General features: G+C 40.5%; 1 long non-coding RNA gene across 1 annotated transcript; it reads right to left on the bottom strand.

Annotated features, from left to right (window-relative positions):
• Positions 1 to 2020: 2020 nt before the first annotated feature.
• LOC120309488 lies at positions 2021 to 3853 on the bottom strand. The gene is made up of 3 exons (XR_005557092.1): positions 3696 to 3853; positions 2390 to 2513; positions 2021 to 2214 (listed from the first exon to the last, which is right to left on the bottom strand). It is a non-coding gene; the product is annotated as an uncharacterized LOC120309488 (long non-coding RNA).
• Positions 3854 to 25988: the final 22135 nt, after the last annotated feature.

Raw genomic sequence — 25988 nt, 5'->3', positions numbered from 1 at the left:
CCTGCCTGGTCCCCACAGGCATCCCTTCCCAGGAGCAGCATCAAGGTGGCCATGTCCACCCTGGCCATGCCCACCCACACTGCCATGACTATCATAGCCATGTCCACTCAGCACCCATGCCCACCTGGTACCGGCCATGCATAAGTGGGTTTGGGATTGTAGTTTGGGCACTCGGTCTCTAAAAGGTTCAGCACCACTGCTCTAAGTGCTCCAGGCTCAGATGGAGAACAGAAGAAATAGCATCCTCTGTAGAGCGATTTGATCAGTAAGCAAACTGAAGTGGGTCAAATGCTGGCAGGAGGCTAGATATAATAATGTCCTTTTAAGAGAGCATCTTAGGTGCCTTTGAAGCCACTAAAGATTTGAGGCCATACTGAGCTGTTAAAGCGTGGTTTAGTTTAAAATATTGCCTCTGGTGTGAACTGGGAAGACTAAATTAAATTTCAAGTCAGGAGAAATCCTTAAAATTGTCATTCCACAATAGTTTTAAATCTCAATTATTTTTAAAAGCAGAATGTTTTCATAATCTTGTACTTCTCTTATAAAATAAGGTAGAGAGTAGAGTACTGCTCAAAATTGTTAAAATATCATTGCATATATCAGTGGTTCTCAACTGTGGGTCGGAACCCCATTTGGGTCAAACGACCATTTCATGGGGGTCGCCAAACAACGCAGTCCGCCATTTTTTTCCTCTTTTCCTTAGCTGTGCTACTCCCTTTTATTCTATTGGCTTTTCAAAGCCAGTAGAATAAACTCTCTTGAATAGAGTCTAATTCTATTGGCTTTCAAAAGCCAATAGGAATTGTCCAGGCTGTCTCTGCCCTGCTGAGTCCGCCAAAAGTCCCATTCTACAAACGGTGCTGCACCAGTTGAGTAGTCCTTGACTTACGACCGGTTGAGTAGTCCTTGACTTACGACCAGTTGGGGGTCGCGGCATTAAAAAGTTTGAGAACCACTGGCATATATAAACAATTTATACCCATGCCACGCAGAAATAAGACATTATAGGTCTAGTTACTGCTTTACAGTGCTGGCCAAAAGTTCAAGGATCAAATTAAACCCTGGCCAGTGTCATATTGTAACTCAAAAGAAACTACTGGAGTTGAAATATTAAATCTCAATCCCCTAACCTAACTCTTGGGGATAGTGACAGCTAATCATCACTTACTTTAAAAATTTAATCTGAACAAAATCAGATATTATTCATGAGTCTCAGACTGCATTAAATTCTTGGCCATCTCCCACAGACTGATTAATAAAAGTAAATTGTCTGCCGTCTTTCTGAAACTTATAGAAAAGGGGGAAACACTTATTATTTTTCAGTTCATATTTAAACCCTGTTTTCTTCTGTGATTATTTCATAAACTGAGCTCTGTTGATATTATTGCTTCAAACAATATACCAGAAACTTATTGGCTTTCTCTATGGACACCCAATACATTTAATAGCTTTCTCTCAGCACATATTTAATAAGGATCCTATTGTCGGTCAAACCTGTCCTGATGTTGACTGCTCAAATTGATTTCATATGCTGTTACAATGTCCTTTTTACAACATTGTCTGCAGAAGAGTCATCTTTTGTCTCTGCTCCTATTAATTAATGCTAATTGCTTCAGGTCAGCCTGAGGAACTTTAGACTGATTTTGTTCCATCAGATAAGCAAGATTCTCTTCCATAATTGGCCAGATATTGTATAACAGTGATAAATGTGCTAAAAAAAACCTTTTAAAATACAAATAATTAGTAACTATCAATGATAGTTACCAATTATTTGTATTTTAAATGTTTTTTCAGTGATCTGTGATTAATAGTTGAGATATTCAATAAATAAACAAGGGGAAAGAATGAGACTATGTGAATTTATAGTATAGAGTGGAGAATGTCTTCCACACTGAAAGGTAAATAAAGCTATATGTGCATATGGGTACAAATGGACACACAAAAACACACAGAAAGAGTCATGCAGTCACAAGAATATGATGCTCCAAGCCCCTATTAAAAAAACAAATCACACAACAACTACAATGCTCATTTAACTGTATTTCAAGAAAAATTGCCAAGTTTTACTTCAATGCATTTTCAGAGTCTGATAGATAGCAATTTGGATTTATATAAAGAAAGATAAAGTGATTACACACATTGATGTCAGGTCATTAGCCAGTTATTGAAGTTATCCAGGGCAATAGATGGAGATGGCATTATTTTCTTCATGATCTATTGAAATGAGATAAAATAATAGGTTAATAAAAGTGGATTAAATGTTTCCTTTGTCCCCTGAACTCCAAAACATTCTCTCCTCATCATGTTAATGCCTTGCAATGCTTTGTGAATGCAAACAATTATCCCAATCTAAATTTGTGGCATCTCTACTAGAGAAGGGTTTTCTTACTGTTGTTTACAGCAAACCGCATTGGAACAATACCATTGGCCAATGTAGTAGAAGCCAACAGGACAGGGAGGAGGAAAGCATTGTCCTCCTCGTTGGTTACAAATTTGATCGTCCTGGGCACTCGCTGTGAAAAGGAAAAGAGAAGACAGATAAATATTGAGTAAAGATGCTTTGATATTTACATACATTTCTCTTTCTAAGATACCATCATTGCTGCAGAATTCCTGTGCTTTCAGGCAGTTTCATCTGACCAGTTTCATCTGCTGCTCCCCTGCAATAGCCCAAATAAATCACAAATCAAGCCAAGTCTAAACCCTGGCCCAGAGCAGAATTGGCTAGGATGTGTGTATCTATTGAGGCAATTGAGAGGAAACAATCTTCTTAATCACAAAGGAGACCTTGCTTTCATCTCTCTCTCTTCCCACTATTACAATGAATTCTTGCTTGCTAGGAAGTAATCTTGAGTTACAATGACTAGTAGGTATTTTGGATGGAGAAAATTTGGGTAAAAATGGATAATTTTCTTTGAACTTCAGGGCCTGATTTTCCTCTAGATTTTCCTTTCTTTGCTTAATGTAGAAAACACTTCCATTGCTTCTCTTTTCTGCTCTTAAAAGACTGCACATACAGTATGTGAGCTAATTATGACTTGCACGAGCAACCTCCAGGATATCCCAGTTGTCAAAAAGAGAAAATGGGGAGGACACACCACTTTTGGATGCTCTGACAGAGAAGTACATCGGGTGGGTCACTTAATCCCCAAGAGTCCAGCTTTTGTTAAGGGAGTATGTATACTTTGCTTCCTCTATTAAGAAAATAATGACATGTGCTTGGGAAAAAAGAGAATTTCTCTGCTTCTAGGTATTTTGTTAAAAGTCCAACTAAGTATGAGTAGATTCACTTGATTATTATTATAGGCTTTTATTTAAATAGAACATAAATAGAATAGTGAATTAATAAATTGGTTTTCCAATCCCTTCTTGATGTGCTTATATAATATTGGATCTCTAGTTTTAATTGTGAAGAAAAAACAATGACATTTTTAAGATGCTTGGAAGTTTAGATTCTCAATATTCTATCCCTCATAACTATTTCTGTAAAATAAAAAAGGTTCTAATGATTGAGATATTTTTAGCCAAAAGATGAAAATTTAATTTAAATTCCTTAAACTTGTACAAATTCTGGCCCTGGATTGAATGATAGACCAAGAAATATGTAGTAGATTACCCTGACTTCAAAGATGATCATACTTGTTTAGAACAGAGTTATCAGCCCTTTCTAAATAATCAGTAAGTTAGTTTTTTACCTGATTCAAGAAGCGATGCAAGGAAAAGGCATGCGAAGAGCACATAAAAGATCTTCATGTTGGAATTGCTACTGGACTAAATCTAACTCCTGGGACAGGACACAACTCTCTATTTATTTATACAGCTATAATGATTGCATCACATTGCCTCAGTGAAATTTTGCAACTATTCTTAAGAATTATGTTTACTGTTCTTACATAAGGTATTGTTGTATCTCCTTCTTTAGAAATACTCCTGTGGTTTTGCTTTAATATATAATTGAATGGTTAATCATTTATGGTTTCCAAAGATCTCAGCCTCAGTTGTCCAGGAGGGCAGACAAAAGTTCTTTCTAATTTGCTGCTGAACCTCTAACATAGCTATATTCAACAGTGGTGGGAGTTTTGGAAGTGCCATGGTACAATTTAGAAGCATAGGAGAGAAATTCTGGACTTTCCATCTCTTGAGGCCCTAAATATTAAAATGTGTTCATTTCCCCTTTGCTGTTCCTGGGAATGCATGAATGTCTTTGTTTTGGTCATCTCATTCTGCCTGATCCTCTGTTAAATATTAGATTGATTGATTTACCATAATACATAAAATTTGTTCTTTGTAAATGAAAACATTGTGAACTTTGGAATATAGAGGATAATCTGCTTAATTGAGCAAGGGTCAAATGGGTTACAGCAAAAATCTGAAATAAATGAAATAAAATGAAGAAGCAACATTAAAATAAAGAGCTATTATAACCAAGCCGAGCAACAGTGTTTTAACAACAGCTTTGAAATCCAATATCTCTCATAGCCAATATATATTAAGATTGATTGTAAAAGGCAGGTTTAAATTATTTTCTGAAATAATGAATAAAATTGTAAGGAACTGAAATTCAGGATGAATGCTGTGGAGATGAGAAGACATGTCCCTATCACTCCTAAATATGAGACATCCTTCCTCATCTCTTGATAGAGCAAAGGGCACTGGGAAAAGACCATCCCATAGATCAGCAGTTCTCAATCTGTGAGTCACGACCCCTTTGGGGATCAAATGACCCTTTCACAGAGGTTGCCTAAGACCATCGGAAAACACATATTTCCGATGGTCTTAGGAAACGAGACATCGCTCCTCTATCCGTCTCCAGGTGGATAAAAACAACACAGAGAATGATAAGACTTAAGCATCAAAGGAGCAACTCCCAGCCTCTCAGGTAGAGCTAGCAAGAGCCAACGACTCAGCCCACCTTCTCCCAGCCTTTTCACCAATCAGAAGCTGCGGCCCAGACATTGGCATCCGTGACGTTTCTTCCCGGGGAATCTGCGAAGCCCGTGGAGCTGCTCCAGATCGTGCTTGCGTGCAGTCGCTCGCGCCTCAGTGGAAGAGGGGAGATGGGCTGGTGGGGAGCTGAGGGGGGTGAGGCAGGAGGAGGAGGAGGAGGAAGGAAGGGAGGGAAGGGTTGTTAGCTGTGGAATCAGCATGCCAGAGGGCTTTGCTGTGAGGGTGCATTCCTTTTGTATTTTGATTCCCTCCTTTTTGGAGGGAGGAATGGACATTTTATGATCTGGGAAAAAAAAATCTGGTGTCTGTGAATAAAAGCACAAGCGATCATCTTTTCTTTCCGCCAGCTCACCTTGATGCATTTATTGCAATTGCTTTTTTAAATAGCGCTTTTGGATTGTATTTTTTTTTAATCTTAGCTTTTTAAAAAAACAACTGGACAGTGCATTCCTAGAGCAAGGCACAGACTTGGTACCTCTCTCTCTCTTTCCCCTGCACCCCCCCATCCCCGGGTATTTTTATTTTTGGTTGGCAAAATCAGATCCGCAGCTGCTAAAAATGAATAGTGGCTTGCGAGGGAGGGGGGCTGCTGTGGGCAGCAGAAGACATGCTGGTACATCCGAGGTGTTGTTCACTTGCTCGCCTCCTTTCTGTTAACCCTCCCCTCTAGATCAGAGTTGCTGCTTTGCATGGGCATGAGCCAGGATGGCCATTCATGGGGTTGGTCTCTACCCTTGTGTGTGTGTGTGTGGGGGGGGGGTTTGCAAGCACCTTAATTGAGTCTCCTCACCCTCATTCATGGGATTTTCCTCAGGGTTGCTAGGAGCTGGGCTTAAACTCGGAATCACCTGGTTGCAAGCAAAGAGAAGGGAGTTGGCGCAGGTGAGAAAGCCAGCAAGCCAGTCTGCCAGCCTGAATTACAAGCTTCCCTTCGCCTTTTTCATCGTGAATTGGAGCAAACCAACCTCAGGATTTTCCTTCCTCCCACCTTTAAACGGCTTTCTTTTATTCTGCCTCTCACCTGGTCGGGATCCAAAGGCGAGGCTCCGATTGGGGAAGTGTATATTCCACTGCCAGAAATTGTTAGGAAAAAGGAAATGCATTGAGAGAGGGACTTGTCAGAAAACATTTAGCTGAGAATCAAGTATGCTCAGTGGAAGGTGAAAATGTTGGAAGGAGACAATGAAATAGCTGGAATCTGGGACAGCTGTAAAGTCGTATCTTCTGTTTTGGGAAACTTCCATGAAGTTTGGAAGCATCACTGCTTCAGACAGGAAGGCGGTACAGAGAGTGGTGAGAATGGCCAAAAAGATCATCCAGGAATAGCACAAAAGCATTGCTTGAGCAGGGTTCATAAGTTTATCTGGGACACTACACATCCTCTTCACGATCTGTTTTCCTTGTTACCTTCTGGGAGGAGGCTTCATGGTATCTGTAGCAGAACATCCAGATTCAGCCGTCATTTCATTCCATACAGAATTAACCTTGTGAACTCTCAAGCTTCCTCCTTCCATTATATATTCAAGATGGACAGTATTTAATATTTATTTGTTATGTATATGTAGGAGTGTGGGTCTATACATATGTTGTATATAGTATGTTTAGGTGTGTGTCATATATGTGTTCACTTTGAGAGTGGGCAACTAAATTTCATTTTTGATGTGTGCCATTGTGCCCACAGTAAAAATGACAATAAAGGTTATCTTATCTTATCTTATCTTATCTTATCTTATCTTATCTTATCTTATCTTATCTTATCTTATCTTATCTTACCTTACCTTACCTTGTCTTGTCTTGTCTTGTCTTGTCTTGTCTTGTCTCGTCTTGTCTCGTCTCGTCTCGTCTCATCTCATCTTATCTGAAAGGGCCCTGGCTTCTGAGGGTATTTGTGTGAAATCTGCCTATCAGGCGATCTGCCTTCATATTTTGGACTTTGATCCATCTTGTCTCAGAACTTGGGAACCCTTTCCATTGCAATAGATATTGCAATTTTCCTTTGTAGAGCCTGAAATCTAAGATTCATTTGACCTCGTAATGTCTCTCACCCCCTACTAGGATTAGACTCGGGGCTTCTTTTCCTACTGGCCTCAAGTTAGAGACCTAGGCTGGCTTCAACAAGCTACAATGAAATACTGGATGCACTTGGGCAACTTTAATTCTACCGTAACTGTATTAATCATTTTCACAATGCAGAATGGCCCCACATATTTAGGACCCAGTTTTATATTAGATAATATCAACTTTAAATATTTTGAGCACAGATACACTTTGTCCCCTATGTGGAAATCCTTTTGGGGAGTTCATCTTTTGTCAGCCTGCTTTTTCTGACTCTATGCTGCTTTTGCTAGGGCATTTTTCACATTGCTCCATGCATTTTGGAGGGAGTCTACCCACTCCGTCAGGGATATTGATGAGGGGGTCTCTCTTAGGTACTCTAGCATAGGCACAAACTCCATCCCTGTGGCTATTTTAAATGGAGTGAGTCCAGTGCTTCTATGTACCTTGTTGTTGCAAGTGACCTCAGCAAATGGCAGAAGTTCCGCCCAGTTCAATTGCTGATAGTTGATATATAAGTACTGTTCCACCATTGCATTTGTCCATTCCATGGGTCCATTCATACTCAGATAGAATGCCAAACTAAGCCCCTGGAAGGACCCTATTAATTTTATGAATTCTTGCTAGAATTTAGCCATGAATTGAACCCTTTGTCTGAGATGATTCATTTCGGCACTCCATCCAGCTGGTAGATATGCTGCAGGAATATCTTGGCAAGCTTCTGGACTGATGGGAGGCTTGAGCAGGCCACAAAGTGGGCTTGCTTAGAGAATAGATGAATAACAGTCTATATGTCCATGTTCCCCCCCCACTTGCTAGGAGTTCTACTATAAGTCCATGGCTATTTCCTCCCATGGCCAGGTCAGTTCAGCCACCTGTTTAGAAATCCTGGGGTTTTCCCTGGTCTCCACTTCATGGAAGCGCACATAGTGCAGCTTTTTACATAGCTCTCTATGTTCTTTTTCATGCTTGCCACCAGAATTATCATTTAGTCAAGTGCAGGGCTTTTAGGAACATGAAGTGGCTGGCTTGCTTAGTGTTGTGGCTGCATTGCAAGACCTGTAGCTGTAATTTCTCAAGAACATACAATTTGTCCCATTTCCAAGCTAAGTCTCCCCTTAGGGTTAGTTCTCTTCGATAGTCCCTCATCTGTTTGTAAACCATACATCTGTTTGTAATTCTTTTTTCATCTGTTGGATTAAAGCCTCACTTGGATTGGGGGTTTTCTTCCTTGTTGCCTAATGGTCACTTGTACGGCCAACTGGTTTGTGGGGATGATAAAATTAACCACTTCTTTTTGGGCACTTTTGTTTTGAGGCATGCGGGAAAACACATCAATTAAAAAATCCCCCCCCGATACGTACTTCAAAGTGAATTCAAACCAGTGAAATACTGACCCCAGTGCACCTGCTTGTGGGAAAGTTTGTGGGGGGTTCTTAATGCCCCTAAATTTTTGTGGTCAGTCCACACTTCAAAATGGATTTTACTGCCTTCTAAGAATTGTCTCCATGTTAGCAATGCCCACCATACTGTGAAGGCTTCTTTCTCTCACACTGCCCATTGCCTCTCAATTTTGCTCAGTTTTGGAAGGTGTAAGTGCACAGCTACAGTTTTCCTTTTGTTTTTCTGAAGGAGCACTGCCCCCACTGCCACATCACTGGCATCTGCCTGAATCACGAACAGCTCTGGAGTGCTTTAAGATCAGCTTACAGTCTCTTAAGTTTTTCAAATGCCACCTGGCATTCCATTGTCCAATTCAGCAGCTGGCTGGGCTAGGGCTTCCCTCCCCCTCCCCCTCCCTCTGTCTTTAGCAACTCTGTGATTGGAAAAGCAATCTTTACAAAGGAGGGAATAAACTGGCTATAGAAGTTTGTGAACCCTAGGAAGTTCTCAACTGCTTTTGGGTCCATGGGGCTTGCCATTTTAAAATAGCTTTCACTTTTCCCAGGTCCATTTCCACTCCTTCGCAAGACACCCTATAGCCTAAGTAATCTAGGCTGGTCTTATGTAATTTGCATTTTGACAAGTTGGCATACAGTTTAGCTTTCAGGAGCTTTTCTACTACTTTGCATACGAGGTTCATGTGTTCTTTCACTGTCTCTGAGTAAATCAGAATGTCATCCAAATACCCCATAATCCCTTTGTACAGGTGCTCATGCAGCACTTCATTCATGGAGATTTTTAAGAAGAGACTAGACAATCACCTATCTGAGATGGTATAGTTTCTCCTGCTTGAGCAGGGGGCTGGACTAGAAGACCTCCAAGAGCCCTTCCAGCTCTATTCTATTTATCAGTTGCATGAACACAGCTGGGAGTCCCTGTAATTCAAAGGGCATCACTTTAAATTGGTAACATCCTACTGGGCAATTGAAAGTGGTCTTCCATTCATCACCTTCTTTGACCCTCACTCAGTAGTTTGCGTCTCTGAGGTCTATTTTAGTGAACACTTTGCCTTTGGCCAAGTGCCCCAGCATGTCTTTTATGAGGGGGAGTGGGGAGGGGGAGTTTCTACATGCAGGCCATTTATCTCCCTAAAATCCACACACAGTCTCAATGTGTTTTTCTATTTGAATAGCACTGGGGCTGCTACTCAGGATTTGGTGGACTATATGAATCCTCTCTCAATTCCATCCCTTTGGGGTCATTGAGTATATTTTGGGTTTGGGGACTTTTTCCCCTGGTAAGATCTCAATAGCACAGTCCATGGGGTGGTGGGGAGACAGATTGTCACATTCCTTCTTGCTGAATGCCTCCGCTAAGTCCCAGGATTCTTTAGGGATGGTATGTGCTTTTGGCGCCACTTCCGATGCTGCTTTTGTGTGCTCGACCCTCCCCTCTCTTTCCTCTGCTGGTTGGACTCACCCTTGTTCTTTTGGGGGGCTTTTTGGTCTTTTCTGGTTATAGGCACTCAGTCCTCTCTCCTTCCCCTGTGCAGAGTGGTCTTCCACTTGGTGAGCCAGGCTAATCCCAATATCATAGCTTCAGCCACCTTTTGAGTGACTGTGAACCAAATGGTCTCTTGCTGAGTCCCAAGTTGAGGTGTATCAGTTCTGTTGGGTAGGAGGTGGGCTAGCCTCCAATAATTGAGCCATCAACCTGTTTGGATCTCATGGTTGGTTCAGTTTTCCGAACTGTCTGCCGACTGATTAGGCATTGGGTGCACCCTGAATTATTAGCGCTTTTCTGGCCCCATTCACCCCTGAACAGGGGACTACGATTTCCACTTGGAATGACCAGGGTGTATGTGATAGTTCCACTTACCATTGGGTTGCTTTCCCACTCACTGTTCTCTTGTAGAGGGTTAGCTAGGAATCATCCTCAGTAGGAGGTCCTTCCCTTTTGTTGCTGGGGGGGGGGAGAACTCTACGTCTTGGTGTGCTGCTCTTGACTTCTCCTTCCCTTGTTTGGCCAGCTTCCTCGGCTTCACCAGGCTCTTGGTTCTCGGGATAAAGATGGGTGCTGGTGCTGGGCAGGCTGCTGGTCTATGGCCCACCTGGCTGTATCGGAAGCATAAGTTGGACCCATGCTTCAGGGCTTCAATAGGAGCTGAGGCTTTTGTGGTGGTGCTCTTCTGGTTCAGTGGGCATCTTTCTTGGCTCCTCTTTGGGCTTCCTTCCACCCCTATGCTCTACTTTTAATCCACTAAGTCCAGTTCCACTCTTACTACTATCTGGTACCAGTCATGAATCCATTCAGGAATTCCTTGCAATAGGCAGGTGTGGTACAGCTCTCAGTTCAGACTATCTCAGAAGTAGTCAATCAGAAGCTGCTCCAGCCAGTGCATCAGTCTCCCTGCCATCCTTTGAAATTCCAGTGTATATTTGGCTGCTGGTTTATTCCCCCACCCCTTCATCATGGAGACCAGTCACCCACTCTGCTGCTTCTCTCTCCAGATTTGCCACGATGACATTCACATAAGCCACATCATCGAAGTAAGCTGGCCCATTCTGATCCTGGTTTAGGAAGAACACCAACTTCTCCAGACTCTCATAAAATGTGACCTTGATTGTTGAGGACTTCATAGGCCCTGGAGTGCCCCAAGGTCCTTGTGGCCATCCATCCATAGGGGACAGGCCAGGGCTGAGCATCTGCCACCACTTGTTGTGCTGGAGGATGCCCTGCAGTTCTGTGTGGTTGGGCTGTTGCCTGTTGGGGTCCAGTGGCTCCTTGCCCTGGAGCCGGACCTAGCTGGGGGATGGTAGTCTGGGGAGGGCTGGCTGCTCCTGAAGTGGCAGATCCTCCTGTCCTCAGCTGGGGTTAAGCCAGCGGGCTTGGGAGTGGTCATGAGGCTTGGCTGGATCCTGCTCCTGAATCTGGGGCTGTTTGCTCTGCTGCTTCAGCTCCCCATAGCTCCATTCCAACAAACCTCTCCCTTGGCTGTTTGACTGATGAGCTACAGCAGATGGCCAGGTATCTCCACTCCACTGGCTCTTCCTATTTCACTGCTTTCTTCCCCTTCCACTTTGGTGCCTGGGTGAACACTTCTTCAGGGGGAAGCAGGGGGAACTCGCGTTTGGATGCTTTTGGCACAACACCCTGCCATCGCTCATCGCTCTCCTGATGGAGTTCCCTGGCTGCCGCGGCTTCCTCCCACATTGCAAACAGTTCAGTTTTCTCTGGCCCTCCCTTCACATGGATCACCACTGTCTGGGTGCTGAAGTCCACCTTTCCTGCAGCCAAGGCCTCTTTTGTTGGGGCCATCCCAACCTTGGCCATCTGCTCTCCTTTGTGCTTCCCACTGGACATCTTCTCCTGGGTCTTCACAGTTCTGCCAGAGATGGCTGGACAGGCTGTAGGAGCCCAGGACTCTTTTGTCTGTTTAGAATTTTGGAAGATCTGGTTTAATGTCAAGGTTCCGACTGATGAACCCAACCAAGCAACCACTGCTGTGATGATCCAATCTCTTAATGCAAAACTTTATTGAATACATCATTTTAGCACAGAATAAAAGCAAAATCAGATCTGGCTAGTTTCTGTGCAGACCCACCTAGTTAGAGTTCATTTTCTCCCTCCCCTCAATTAGACCAGGTCACAGGTGTTGTGGGAAAGTCTGGTACATCGTGGTAAACACCTGCTGAAATGTCCATGGTTCTCACGGTTAGCATCTCGCTTGTCTGGAGCCTATTTCCTATCTACCCTTTCCCTCCAACTATAGTCTGTTGGCAAGCTGAGAAGTGAAAAATAGTTGCAGTAGAAAAACATCTTTTGAAGCTTGACACCTTCTTTTGTTGAGAACATGGTCAGACTGGACCTTCCTTAAAAGAACTTTCCTTCAACAATCCATATTATCTACACTCACTTCATCTGGATTTCAGGCTGACATTTAAGATGGAGAGTTTTGGTCATGCTTGTAAGCAACCTGTTGTAGAGCCTGTATTGAGGTAGAGCATGTCTCAGTAGCTTTTGATAATCTTAACCATGGTATTCTTTTGCACTGATTTTAGGGGCTGAAAATAGTGGGCATCATTTTATACTGATTTTTTTAACTTTTCAAAAGCTAATTGTAGTCAGTATCCATTGTGTATGTAAAGCATGAGTGGCTGTGAGAAGGGTCCTCATCTATAATGGACATGATAGCTGCCATCTGTTATTTAAGCAGAAGCTTTGAGCCCAAGAACATTGCCTAGTTAGAAGACAAAGTCTCCACTCCCAACTCATGAAGAAAGTAAAATATCATGATTAACAGTATCAAAAGCCAGAGAGAAATCCAGAAGGATGGGAAAGAGAGTTATATTTCTGTTCAGACTCAGTACAGGTTATCCTCAAAACAATATTTTATCATTCCATCTTCATTTTAGATAGGTAGGTAGATTGTTGCCTCACTTTCTGGAACAACAATGTTATGTCAACACAGAGCAATTCTGTAAACCTCTATAGCATCCAAAACTCTAATCTGTCAAGGACACAGATTGCAACAGTGATTTCCCCAATTAAACTTGCACAAGGAATAAACCATGACTCTTTATGGAAAGAACAGAGTTGAGATAAAAATTTGAAAATTCATGTGTACAGCACATTCCTTTCTCTTTCCAGAGTGGAGGGGCTACCAATCCATCTCTTTGACATATTTGCATTACATTTTTGTCTGCAAGCAGTACTATTTGACCATACTTATTTCTTGACACTGATCATCCTAATCACTGACTATGTGCCATCAGCTCAATTCAATGTTGACTCTTAGATCCAGATGGATAGATTTTCTTCCATATTATTTGTGCTTAACTTACTCCTTTAGCTGTTTTATCTGTTCAACATGACCATGTAACCTTCAGCTGGTTGTCATCTTTTCCTCTTTCCTTCTAACTTCCCCAGAATTAGAGTCTGCTCCAGAGTGCTAGATCTTCATGTATTTCTTCTATGTAGGATAATTTGAGTCTAGGTACTTGTCCTGTAAATAAGAACTCTGAGTAATTGTTCAATAATCCAGTTATGTTTTCCTGACTATCCAAGGTATGTTCCAGATATCCTATATCAAGTTCAAATCTTTAATACTACGTAAACATAAAGGTTTTTTTCTATCCAGTCATGCCCAACTCTAGGGGATGGTGTTCATCTCTGTTTCTTAGTTGAGGATCCAGCAGTGTCCAAAGACTTTACTGTGGTCATATGGCCAGCATGACTATATCCTAAGGTGCACAGAATGCTTTCCCACCAAAGTGGTACTACTCTCATTTGCATGCTTTCAAACTGGTAGAATGTTAGGAGCTGGGGCAAGGACAGAGGATCACCCTGTTCCATGGCACTGGGGTCTTGAACCCAGATGGTCAGTTTTTCAGCTGACAATCTCAGCATATTTAGCCACTGAGCCATCGTGCCTCCCCCCCTCCCCCAGTATTCTATAAAGTCAATTTTATGGCCAAAAACAAAATTAACAGATTATTTTTCAAATGTTCTTGCGATCTATATAGTAAACAAAATATACCACAGTGAAAAAATTTTCCATATCACAATTCTTCTCAACAGTAAAGGGACTCATTTACTGAACTGAATTATATCTATAATTATTTTACATAGTTACTCAATGGGGCCCAAGTGTACAGAGAGCTGAGCATTTGTTCTGTGTGTAAGAAGCCTACAGAAAGGATGCAATTTTTTTTTTCTGTTAACTGAAAAGCTAAGGAGGATGCAATTATATAGAAATCACAGTCTTTCTGTCAGTACCACTCTCTTCATATGATAATAGATTTCAGCCATTTCTATTTCTGTGTGGTGATGGTGTGGATTTAATTCTCAGGTTGAGATTGTAGCAATTTAAAAAAATGCAGCAATTTAAAGAAAAAGCTATATTCTTTTTTCTAAGTTCCATGTAGCATCTGCAACTTTTAGTATAGCTATCTGATTCTGAAAAGTGACAGTGATGTTTAAAGAGTCACTTGGAGATCCTGGACGTGCCCTCCAATATCCCTCACTTTGGAATCTAATTGGAAGCATGGCCCATCCCTGCTAATTGACCTCTCATCTCCTTTTGAAATGAATTATATGAAATGATAGAAATTTATATGAAAACATTTTCTGCAATCTTTCTGAAAGGATGTACATTTTCTCTCTAAGATTATTATGGTTTAAGGGATTATTAGTTCTTTTTTTCCTTGTATTGTATTGCAATCCATTCTCTTTGCCTTGAGGAAAAATGCAGAATTACCATGATTTGTAATTTGCAAAAGAAAGGAGGAGGAGATCTGGGGAGGGAGGAAGAAACAAACAATTAAAATGTAAAAGAATAATATTGTTGAGATAGGTTGCTATATATATTTGATAACTAAAAAAGCCTTTTCTCTTCTTTTGCTATATCGATGTGAGATCTTGAAGAATTTGTTTCCTGTCACTCCAAGGATGCAGTAAGTGTACCAAAACAGTGGGAAATCAAATCCACCCCATGTCCTTGGGATGTTAATGAAGCTGAGCCAGTTTGGTCTAGTGCAGGCATGTCAAACTGCTGGCCCGCGGGCCAGATGCATCATGCCGAAACTGTGCCCACCCTATTAGAGGCAATGGGGAAAAATTCGTGATAGGTCGCATGACGTCACATGACATTGCAAGTTGGACATGCCTGGTCTAGTGGTTAAGGGATCAGGCAAGAGCAGTCTGGTTACTTTGGGCTATTCACTCTCTCTCAGCGCAATCCCCTTTGCTGGATGGTTGTTGTGAAGAAAATAGGGGGAAAAGGGACTATTGGGGATAACTATTGGGGATAGAATCAAGATCGTGTGAAGTATTAATACCACTTTACAATGGCTTGGTAAGGCCACACTTGGAATACTGCATCCAGTTTTGGTCACCACAATATAAAAATGATGCTAAGACTCTAGAAAGAGTACAGAGAAGAGCAACAAAGATGATTAGGGGACTGGAAGCTAAAACATATAAGGAATGGTTGCTGGAATTGGGTATGTCTAGTTTAACAAAGAGAAGGATGAGGGGGGGACATGATAGCAGTGTTCCAATATCTCAGGGGCTGCCACAAAGAAGAGGGAGTCAAGCTATTTTCCAAAGCGCCTGAAGGCAGGACAAGAAGCAACGGTGGAAACTAACCAAAGAGAGAAGCAACCTAGAACTAAGGAGAAACTTCCTGACAGTTAGAACAATTAACCAGTGGAACAACCTGCCTCCAGAAGCGGTGAATGCTCCAGCACTGGAAGATTTTAAGAAGAAACTGGACAGCCATTTGTCCAATGGGGTTGAACGTGATGACCTCCAAGGTCCCTTCCATCATCATCATCATCATCATCATCATCATCATCATCATCATCATCATCGTTATCATTACCACCTTGACGTATTTATATAAAAAAATGCAGTTTAAAACAAATATACAAAAAAATAAAGTGTAGGCAGCAGGTGAAGGTAAATCATTAACTTTGCATTTTTAGCATTTTTGTCAGCCTGAGTCTTTTACCGTTGAATTTATTTTATCACTGATTATTTCTACATAATAATCCCTCAAAACTATTTTAAAGACAACCAAATGATAATCTAAAGGCAAACAAAGTCCTTACTAAAAACCAACATGGGTTTGTCAAAAACAAATCATGCCAGACAAATCTTATTGCATTCTTTGACCAAGTGACAAAATTAGTGGATCAGAGGACTGCTGTGGATATAATTTACTTGGACTTCAGTAAGACGTTTGATAAAGTAGATCACAACCTACTACTTGATAAGATAGAAAAATGTGGGTTAGACAGCATCACAACCACATGGATTCATAGCTGGCTGACCGGAGTACTCAGCATGTGGTTTTCAATGGAGCCACATTTACATGGAGGGAAGTGTGTAGTGGGGTGCCCCAGGACTCTGTTCTAGGCCCAGTGCTTTTTAACATCTTCATCAATGATTTGGATGAGAGGATAGATGGGGAACTCATCAAATTTGCAGATGACACCAAGCTGGCAGGAATAGCCAACGCTCCAGAAGACAGGCTTAAGATACAGGAGGATCTGGACAGACTTGAACACTGGGCACTATCTAACAAAATGAATTCAGTGGTGAAAAAAGTAAGGTTCTACATTTAGGCAAGAAAAACCAAGTGTACAGATATAGTATAGGTGGTACCTTGCTCAATAGTAGTAACTGTGAGAGGAATGAATGAATGAATTATATGTTCTGCAACCTCTCTATTCAGTGTAGTAGTTATTACTATATATCTGAATGAATTAAATAGGCCTCTAATAGGCACAATTTTTGAGAACTTATCTGGGTTTAAAAGCAACCTTATATACAATATGTCTCATAAAAGGAAGAGGGCCACTGGTTCTGGGACATTTAGGTGCCACTGCTTCGCCAAACTACTTTTGCCCCCAACCACCACCTCAGCTGATTCATAGCTGCCTTTCCCTCTCTGCTGGCCCTTCCCTGGCCATTGTCCACTAGCCCCGACTCTCTATCCCCAGTCTTTTGTCCTGGCTCTTTCCCTCAGGCACCATTTGTCCCAGGAATTTCACTGTACAATTGGCTGTCAGATTTTTGCCCCATGCAGTGAAATGCCCAGGAAAATGGTGCCTGGGAGAACGGGTCAGGGTGAAGGACTGGGAGTGGAGGGCCAGGGGGCCATTGATGGTGGACAATGGCTAGGAGAGGGCTAGTGGAGAGGGAAAGCCAGCTGTGAATTGACTGTGGGGGTGGCTGGGAGCAAAGGGGGTACAACTATGGAGCGGTGCCTAAATGTTCTATTCTGAAGGCCATTTACTATTCTTAACAAATTCATTGTATGCCTTCAAAATCTAGAATCCAGGAAACCTGCAAATGCCTCATATAATTTCCCAGGAAAGTCCTTCAGGCCAGGAGATTTCCCATTTGGCAAGAGCTGCAGTAGTTCATGAATGAAGATAGAGCTTTCAGAAATTTATTCAGGTGGTCAATAGCCGCAGAACTAAACTGTTAATCATTTTCACGTAGGTCCTCCTTATCAGATCTATAGAAAAGGAAAAAAAAAACCTGTTTATTAATGAGTTAATATTCAAACCCTATTCCTATGGCCATTCAGATCTGACCTTGTGGTGAAGGTTCAGGTTTAATTTATCCTTTATCTGCTGTTACATTTTCTTTATTACAACATTATTTGAAGAAGGATCATCTTTCATCTGTTCTCCAGTGTTTCAGGTCAACCTGAGGAAATTTAGGTTGTCTTTCTTCAATCAGATAAGGAAGATTCTATTCTAATCCATATAATTGGCCCTGATTTGTATAACGTGTAAACAGGTGTAAACCATTGATCTAAGATCTATACTGATAATTACTTTATTAATGATATATTAAATGCTTTTCAGTGATCTGTGATTAAAAAACTGAGATTCTCAGTAAATAAACAAGGGGAAATAATGGCACTATGTGATTTTATGGCACACTGTGTTCTTGAAGAGTGGAAAATGTCTTCCACATTGAAATGTAAACAAAGAGATAAGCACATGCAGGCATGTCACACCCACACACATTCATGCAGTATAATGTATGTACTACCTCAAACCCCTCTTAAAGAGGTTACACAACAACTGTAGTGCTCATTTAGTTGTATTTCAAAGATAATTTTCCAAATCTTACCTCAATTCATAAATATTTTAGAGTCCCATAGATAGCAATTTGAATTTATATAAAGGAAGATAAGGTGATAGCAGGTGGTGTTGTAAGGTCATTGGCCAGGTGTTGAAGATATCCTGGATGGTAGACAGAGATGGCATTATTTTCCTAGACCACTATAGAAATAAAATTTAAAAAGGGTTGATCAAAGTGTTTTTAACATTTCTTCCACCCGTGAACTTCAGAATGTATTCTTTCCTGCCCTCCTTTCCACACAGTGTTTACATGTAAATCCATTTCCTGTTCCTGTCACTGTCTTGCAGTGCTTTGTGAATACAAACAATATCAGGCAGATTATCCCAATCTACAACTCTGACATCTCTACTAGGAAACAGTTTTCTTACTGTCTACAGCAGGGGTGTCAAACTGCTAGCCCATGGGCTGGATGCATCACAGCGAAATCATGCCCATCCCATTGCCAGCAATGGCAAAAAAGTCACAATATGTCACAACACATCACGTGACATTGCGAGTTTGACACCCCTGGTCTACAGCACACTACAGGGCAATCCAATTTCCAATAAGGGAGGGAGCCAGGAGGACAGACAGGGGAAAAACACAATCCTCTTAATCACTGGTACTGGCAGCTGGCATTCCCTTGAAAGGGAAAGGGAAAAGAAAAAAGAGGTGAATAATGAGTAGAGATACTTTGATATTTACATACATTTCTCATTCCAAGACACCATTACCAATGCAGTTTTCCTGTGTCTTCAGGTAGTTTCATCTGAGTAGAGCAGTTGTAACTATTTTTCAGTTGAAAAAACAGTTTATCTTCATGCTAATACAAGCTTTTTCAAGTAGGAAGCAGATCAAGTGTTTCCATTTCCATTCTTCATTTTGGGTGGGTGGATAGTTGGTCGCCTCACTTTTTGTAGATACATTGTTATGTTGTTGTTATTAATTGCGAAGTCGTGTCCGACCCATCGCGACCCCATGAACAACGCTCCTCCAGGTCTTCCTGTCCTCTACCATCTTCTGGAGTACATTTAAGTTCACACCTACTGCTTCAGTGACTCCATCTAGCCATCTCATTCTCTGTCATCCCCTTCTTCTATTGCCCTCAATCTTTCCCAGCTTAGGCCCTTCTCCAGTGAGTCCTTCCTTCTCATTAGGTGGCCAAAGTATTTGAGTTTCAACTTCAGGATCTGGCCTTCTAAAGAGCAGTCGGGGTTGATCTCTTCTAGGACTGACCGGTTTGAATGCCTTGCAGTCCAAGGGACTCGCAGGAGTCTTCTCCAGCACCATAGTTCAAAGGCCTCAATTCTTTGGCGCTCAGCCTTTCTTATGGTCCAACTTTCACAGCCATACATTGCAACTGGGAAAACCATGGCCTGGACTATACGCACTTTTGTTGGCAGGATGATGTCTCTGCTTTTTAGTATGCTGTCTAGATTTGCCATAGCTTTCCTCCCCAGGAGTAAGCGTCTTTTGATTTCTTGGCTGCAGTCCCCATCTGAGGTGATCTTGGAGCCCAGAAAAATAAAATCTGTCACTATCTCCATTTCTTCCCCATCTATTTGCCAGGAATTGAGAGGGCTGGATGCCATGATTTTGGTTTTCTTAATGTTGAGTTTCAAGCCAACTTTTGCACTCTTCTTCTTCACCCGCATGAAGAGGCTCTTTAGTTCCTCTTCACTTTCTGCCATTAGAGTGGTATCATCTACATATCTTAGGTTGTTGATATTTCTCCCGGCAATCTTAATTCCAACTTATGTTACCATAGAATAATTCTGTAAACCTCTATACCTCTATAGCACCCAATGTTGCAATATCCCAAGGACACCAAGGAAACCATTGATAATCCCTCAGTAATCTTAAGTAATACTTTGTGGAAAGAACAGAATTAGAATATGAATTTGAAATCTACACATGTCTTTACCTTCTTTTCAGAGAGACACAAAGCCATATATTTTAATTTTGGTGACACTACCCTCAGATCTAAGGAAGAGTTAGAATTAGAAGGTCATGTCTGCCATTAGCTTACATACTTACAAAAGAAAGAAAGATTCAAACTAGATAAAAAGTCATGGGTTTTACTTTGTTAAAAACAAATTGGAAATTTTACTATTTTATAGCAATGGCCATATTATTGCTAAGATTTACAAAACATTATCGAAATTGAATTTGGAAAGTGAACATGAAAAATACTGTATGATTCAGTGGGCAAGGAACTTTGGGTATAATGTGATGCTTGAACAATGGGAGAATATGTGAACAAAATGCTTAAAATTCACACTAAACTATAACTTAAAGGAAAACCTTTATAAGAAGATGTACCACTGGTATTTAACACCAGATAAGTTATCTGAATGTATAAAGTTATCTCCAATGAATATTGGAAATGTAAATGTAAAGAAGAGACTTTTTATCATTTATGGTGGACATTTGATAAAGCAAAGAAATGTTGGAGTAGAATTCATATTTTAATGGAGAAAATTCTTAAAGTGAATATAAAGATTAAACCAGAAAGTTTTCTTCTGGGTCTAATGGAAAAAGACTTGGGGGAAAAAAATTGGAACTCTGATTTTATATATGTTGATGGAAGCAAGACTACTGTATGCACAAAAAGGGTAATATGTTTTGATTCTCACCATGGACAATGGCTACAAAAGTTGATGGAATTATCAGAGATGGCTAAACTGACTATTTGATAAAAGAAAAGAATATAATTACTTTTGTTTCTACTTGAAAACTACTTCTGGACTTTGTGCTTGAGGTGGAAAAAATGATACTTTGATTTTGGGCTTTATTGATTAGATTGATTTGTTCATATACAAATGGCTAGTTCATACTATTACAGAAATGTAAAAAATTGAGGTTTGATGTTAATGCCTTATTTTACTGCAAAGGGAGAGTCGAAAGTCAACACCTTTTTTTCTCCACCCACCTCTCTTTCCACACTTCTCTTTTTCCCTTTCCCTTACCTTTCTTCCCTATTATTTGCTTTTCTATTTTCATATTTTATAAGTGAATAAAATAAAAAATGTATTAACAGAGAGACACAAAGCCTTTTCTAGAATTGATATGATTTGGAATACAAAAAAAATCTATTTCACAGAACAAATTATTAAGTTATTATTCTTCCAAAACACTTTTCTGACCGAAATCCATTGTCTTTACACCTTAAATTTGGTTTTCAGTTTTTTAAATCAAAATCATGTGAAATATAAATACCACTTTACAATGCCTTGGTAAGACCACACTTGGAATACTGCATCCAGTATTGTCCTAGTGGAGAATAACTTAAATATGAGCCAGCAGTGTGCTGCAGCTGCCAAAAAAGCCAACACAGTGTTAGGCTACATTAACAAAGAGATAGAATCAAGATCAGATGAAGTGTTAATACCACTTTACAATGCCTTGGTAAGGCCACACTTGGAATACTGCATCCAGTTTTGGTCACCACGATGTAAAAAAGATGTTGAGACTCTAGAAATAATACAGAGAAGAGCAACAAAGATGATTAGGGGACTGGAGGCTAAAGCATATAAGGAACAGTTGCTGGAATTGGGTATGTCTAGTTTAAGGAAGAGAAGGACGAGGGAGGACATGATAGCAGTATTCCAATATCTCAGGGGTTGCCACAAAGAAGAGGGAGTCAAGCCATTCTCCAAAGCACTTGAAGGCAAGACAAGAAGCAATGGATGAAAACTAACCAAAGAGAGAAGCAACCTAGAACTAAGGAGAAACTTCCTGACAATTAGAACAATTAATCAGAGGAACAACCTGCCTCCAGAAGTTGTGAATGCTCCAACACTGGAAGTTTTAAAGAAGAGACTGGACAGCCATTTGTCTGAAATGGTATAGGGTTTCTTACCTGAGGAGGGTATTGGATTAGATGACCTCCATGGTCCCTTCCAACTTTATTATTATTATGTTACATTATATTATATTTTAATGTTGCTTATTCATTATACTTTGTGCTATTGTATAATATATTATAATAATATATCTTTGTAAATTATACTATTGTACTATTACCACATGATATGATATAAAATTATATTATGATACAATATTATGCAATACCATATAATATAATGAATAAGCAACATTAAATATAAGAGCAGAGCAGAGCAACAGTGCTTTAGCAACAGCTTTGAGATCCATTCTCTCATAGCTAATATACTCTGAGACAGTTTGTAAATACAGGTTCTAACATTTTCCTGAAATAAACAATAGAGTGAGAGGAAACCTAAACTCCTGAGGAATGCCTTCCAAAATGATGGCCTGCAAATGAGAAGACATTCTCTACAAAAGAGAGTAAATCTGTTTTGACCTTATCAAATTGAGAATGTGCTCAAACTGGACCTTCCTTTGGAGGAAATTTCCTTGGAGAAAGCAGATTATCTAGAATCAATTCAGCTGTGTTTCAGGCTGAGAAATAAGATGGAGACAGTTTTGAATATGCTTGTAAATTACCTGCAGTAGAACCTGCATGAAGGGGGAGCATGAACCTTTGTACTCCTTGATGTCCCAGAAGCTTTTGATAATTTTGACCATTGTATTCCTTTTCAACATCTCCAAGGCCTGGAAATAGGGGGCACCATCCTATAGTGATTCTCTTAATTTCTCAAGGGCTGATTGTTGTCATTGTCGGTTGGGTATGAAAAAGTACGAATGACTGGGAGAAGGAACCTCTGATTCAGGAAAGAGCTATAATTGGCATGCTAGTTGCCATCTGCTATTTAAACAGGAGTTTCAAGACCAGGCATTTTCTAGTTATAAGATAAAGATATCATTCCAATTTCATGAAGAAGCTAAAATGCCAAGATTAACAGTATCGAAAGCCAGAGATAGGTACAGAAAGATGGGAAAGATGTGATAACTCTTGTACTCAGTCTCACTGCAGGTTATCCTCAAAACAATATCATATGGCATCAGTAAAGTACATGGTGTTACAATCAGAACTAGAAGAGATCCAGGTAATTGTTTTCCTCCAGAACTCTTTGCAACCACCTGCCCCACCCTGTCTCAACAATCTTCCTAAAAAGAGGAGGCTTTCATCAGTGGAAAAGCAAGGATCCAAACCACAGATGATCAGAAATGAATCTTTGAATTAAAAATTAAAAATGGGAGCTTTCCATTCTGCAAGATTCAGTCCATAATATTTACTGTATTGCAAAGGATCCCTCTGAGTAAATATAGTAGGAATGAGCCTAGTTTTCCACCCTAGTTTTACTCTGGACATGGAGTAATTTTTACTAGCTGTGGCATGCTATTACTTGCTGCCTCTTTAACTCTAGTGAGTGAAATATATGAAGATGCTGTTCTTTACTGACATCTGTAGCTTAATTTTCGGCTACAGAGGCCTTTCCTGAAGGCCTCGGATGGTAAAATGCAGCTGCAGAAGAAGTGAACTGGTGAGGCGAGGCAGGTGTGAATCATGGGAGGCCTGGCTGCAATGGTAAATGTCTGTGGGGTATGTAGGGCAGCTCCATCCCTCCCAAAGTAAATCATTAACTTTGAATTTTTAGCATTTTTGTCATCCTGAGTCTTTTACCGTTGAGTTTATTTTATCACTGATTATTTCTACATAATAATCCCTCAAAACTATTTTAAAGACAACCAAATGATAATCTAAAGGCAAACAAAGTCCTTACTAAAAACCAACATGGGTTTGTCAAAAACAAATCATGCCAGACAAATCTTATTGCATTCTTTGACCAAGTGACAAAATTAGTGGATCAGAGGACTGCTGTGGATATAATTTACTTGGACTTCAGTAAGACGTTTGATAAAGTAGATCACAACCTACTACTTGATAAGATAGAAAAATGTGGGTTAGACAGCATCACAACCACATGGATTCATAGCTGGCTGACCGGAGTACTCAGCATGTGGTTTTCAATGGAGCCACATTTACATGGAGGGAAGTGTGTAGTGGGGTGCCCCAGGACTCTGTTCTAGGCCCAGTGCTTTTTAACATCTTCATCAATGATTTGGATGAGAGGATAGATGGGGAACTCATCAAATTTGCAGATGACACCAAGCTGGCAGGAATAGCCAACACTCCAGAAGACAGGCTTAAGATACAGGAGGATCTGGACAGACTTGAACACTGGGCACTATCTAACAAAATGAATTCAGTGGTGAAAAAAGTAAGGTTCTACATTTAGGCAAGAAAAACCAAGTGTACAGATATAGTATAGGTGGTATCTTGCTCAATAGTAGTAACTGTGAGAGGAATGAAAGAATGAATTATATGTTCTGCAACCTCTCTATTCAGTGTAGTAGTTATTACTATATATCTGAATGAATTAAATAGGCCTCTAATAGGCACAATTTTTGGGAACTTGTCTGGGTTTAAAAGCAACCTTATATACAATATGTCTCATAAAAAAAAGAGGGCCACTGGTTCTGGGACATTTAGGTGCCACTGCTTCGCCAAACTACTTTTGCCCCCAACCACCACCTCAGCTGATTCATAGCTGCCTTTCCCTCTCTGCTGGCCCTTCCCTGGCCATTGTCCACTAGCTCCGACTCTCTATCCCCAGTCTTTTGTCCTGGCTCTTTCCCTCAGGCACCATTTGTCCCAGGAATTTCACTGTACAATTGGCTGTCAGATTTTTGCCCCATGCAGTGAAATGCCCAGGAAAATGGTGCCTGGGAGAACGGGTCAGGGTGAAGGATTGGGAGTGGAGGGCCAGGGGGCCATTGATGGTGGACAATGGCTAGGAGAGGGCTAGTGGAGAGGGAAAGCCAGCTGTGAATTGACTGTGGGGGTGGCTGGGAGCAAAGGGGGTACAACTATGGAGCGGTGCCTAAATGTTCTATTCTGAAGGCCATTTACTATTCTTAACAAATTCATTGTATGCCTTCAAAATCTAGAATCCAGGAAACCTGCAAATGCCTCATATAATTTCCCAGGAAAGTCCTTCAGGCCAGGAGATTTCCCATTTGGCAAGAGCTGCAGTAGTTCATGAATGAAGATAGAGCTTTCAGAAATTTATTCAGGTGGTCAATAGCCGCAGAACTAAACTGTTAATCATTTTCACGTAGGTCCTCCTTATCAGATCTATAGAAAAGGAAAAAAAAAACCTGTTTATTAATGAGTTAATATTCAAACCCTGTTCCTATGGCCATTCAGATCTGACCTTGTGGTGAAGGTTCAGGTTTAATTTATCCTTTATCTGCTGTTACATTTTCCTTATTACAACATTATTTGAAGAAGGATCATCTTTCATCTGTTCTCCAGTGTTTCAGGTCAACCTGAGGAAATTTAGGTTGTCTTTCTTCAATCAGATAAGGAAGATTCTATTCTAATCCATATAATTGGCCCTGATTTGTATAACGTGTAAACAGGTGTAAACCATTGATCTAAGATCTATACTGATAATTACTTTATTAATGATATATTAAATGCTTTTCAGTGATCTGTGATTAAAAACTGAGATTCTCAGTAAATAAACAAGGGGAAATAATGGCACTATGTGATTTTATGGCACACTGTGTTCTTGAAGAGTGGAAAATGTCTTCCACATTGAAATGTAAACAAAGAGATAAGCACATGCAGGCATGTCACACCCACACACATTCATGCAGTATAATGTATGTACTACCTCAAACCCCTCTTAAAGAGGTTACACAACAACTGTAGTGCTCATTTAGTTGTATTTCAAAGATAATTTTCCAAATCTTACCTCAATTCATAAATATTTTAGAGTCCCATAGATAGCAATTTGAATTTATATAAAGGAAGATAAGGTGATAGCAGGTGGTGTTGTAAGGTCATTGGCCAGGATGGTAGACAGAGATGGCATTATTTTCCTAGACCACTATAGAAATAAAATTTAAAAAGGGTTGATCAAAGTGTTTTTAACATTTCTTCCACCCGTGAACTTCAGAATGTATTCTTTCCTGCCCTCCTTTCCACACAGTGTTTACATGTAAATCCATTTCCTGTTCCTGTC

Source organism: Crotalus tigris, unplaced genomic scaffold (assembly GCF_016545835.1).
Source record: "Crotalus tigris isolate CLP2741 ecotype Arizona unplaced genomic scaffold, ASM1654583v1 scf7180000018026.535452, whole genome shotgun sequence".
In the NCBI taxonomy this organism is placed as follows: Eukaryota; Metazoa; Chordata; class Lepidosauria; order Squamata; family Viperidae; genus Crotalus; species Crotalus tigris.
This window is presented reverse-complemented; position numbering and strand designations above follow the sequence as displayed.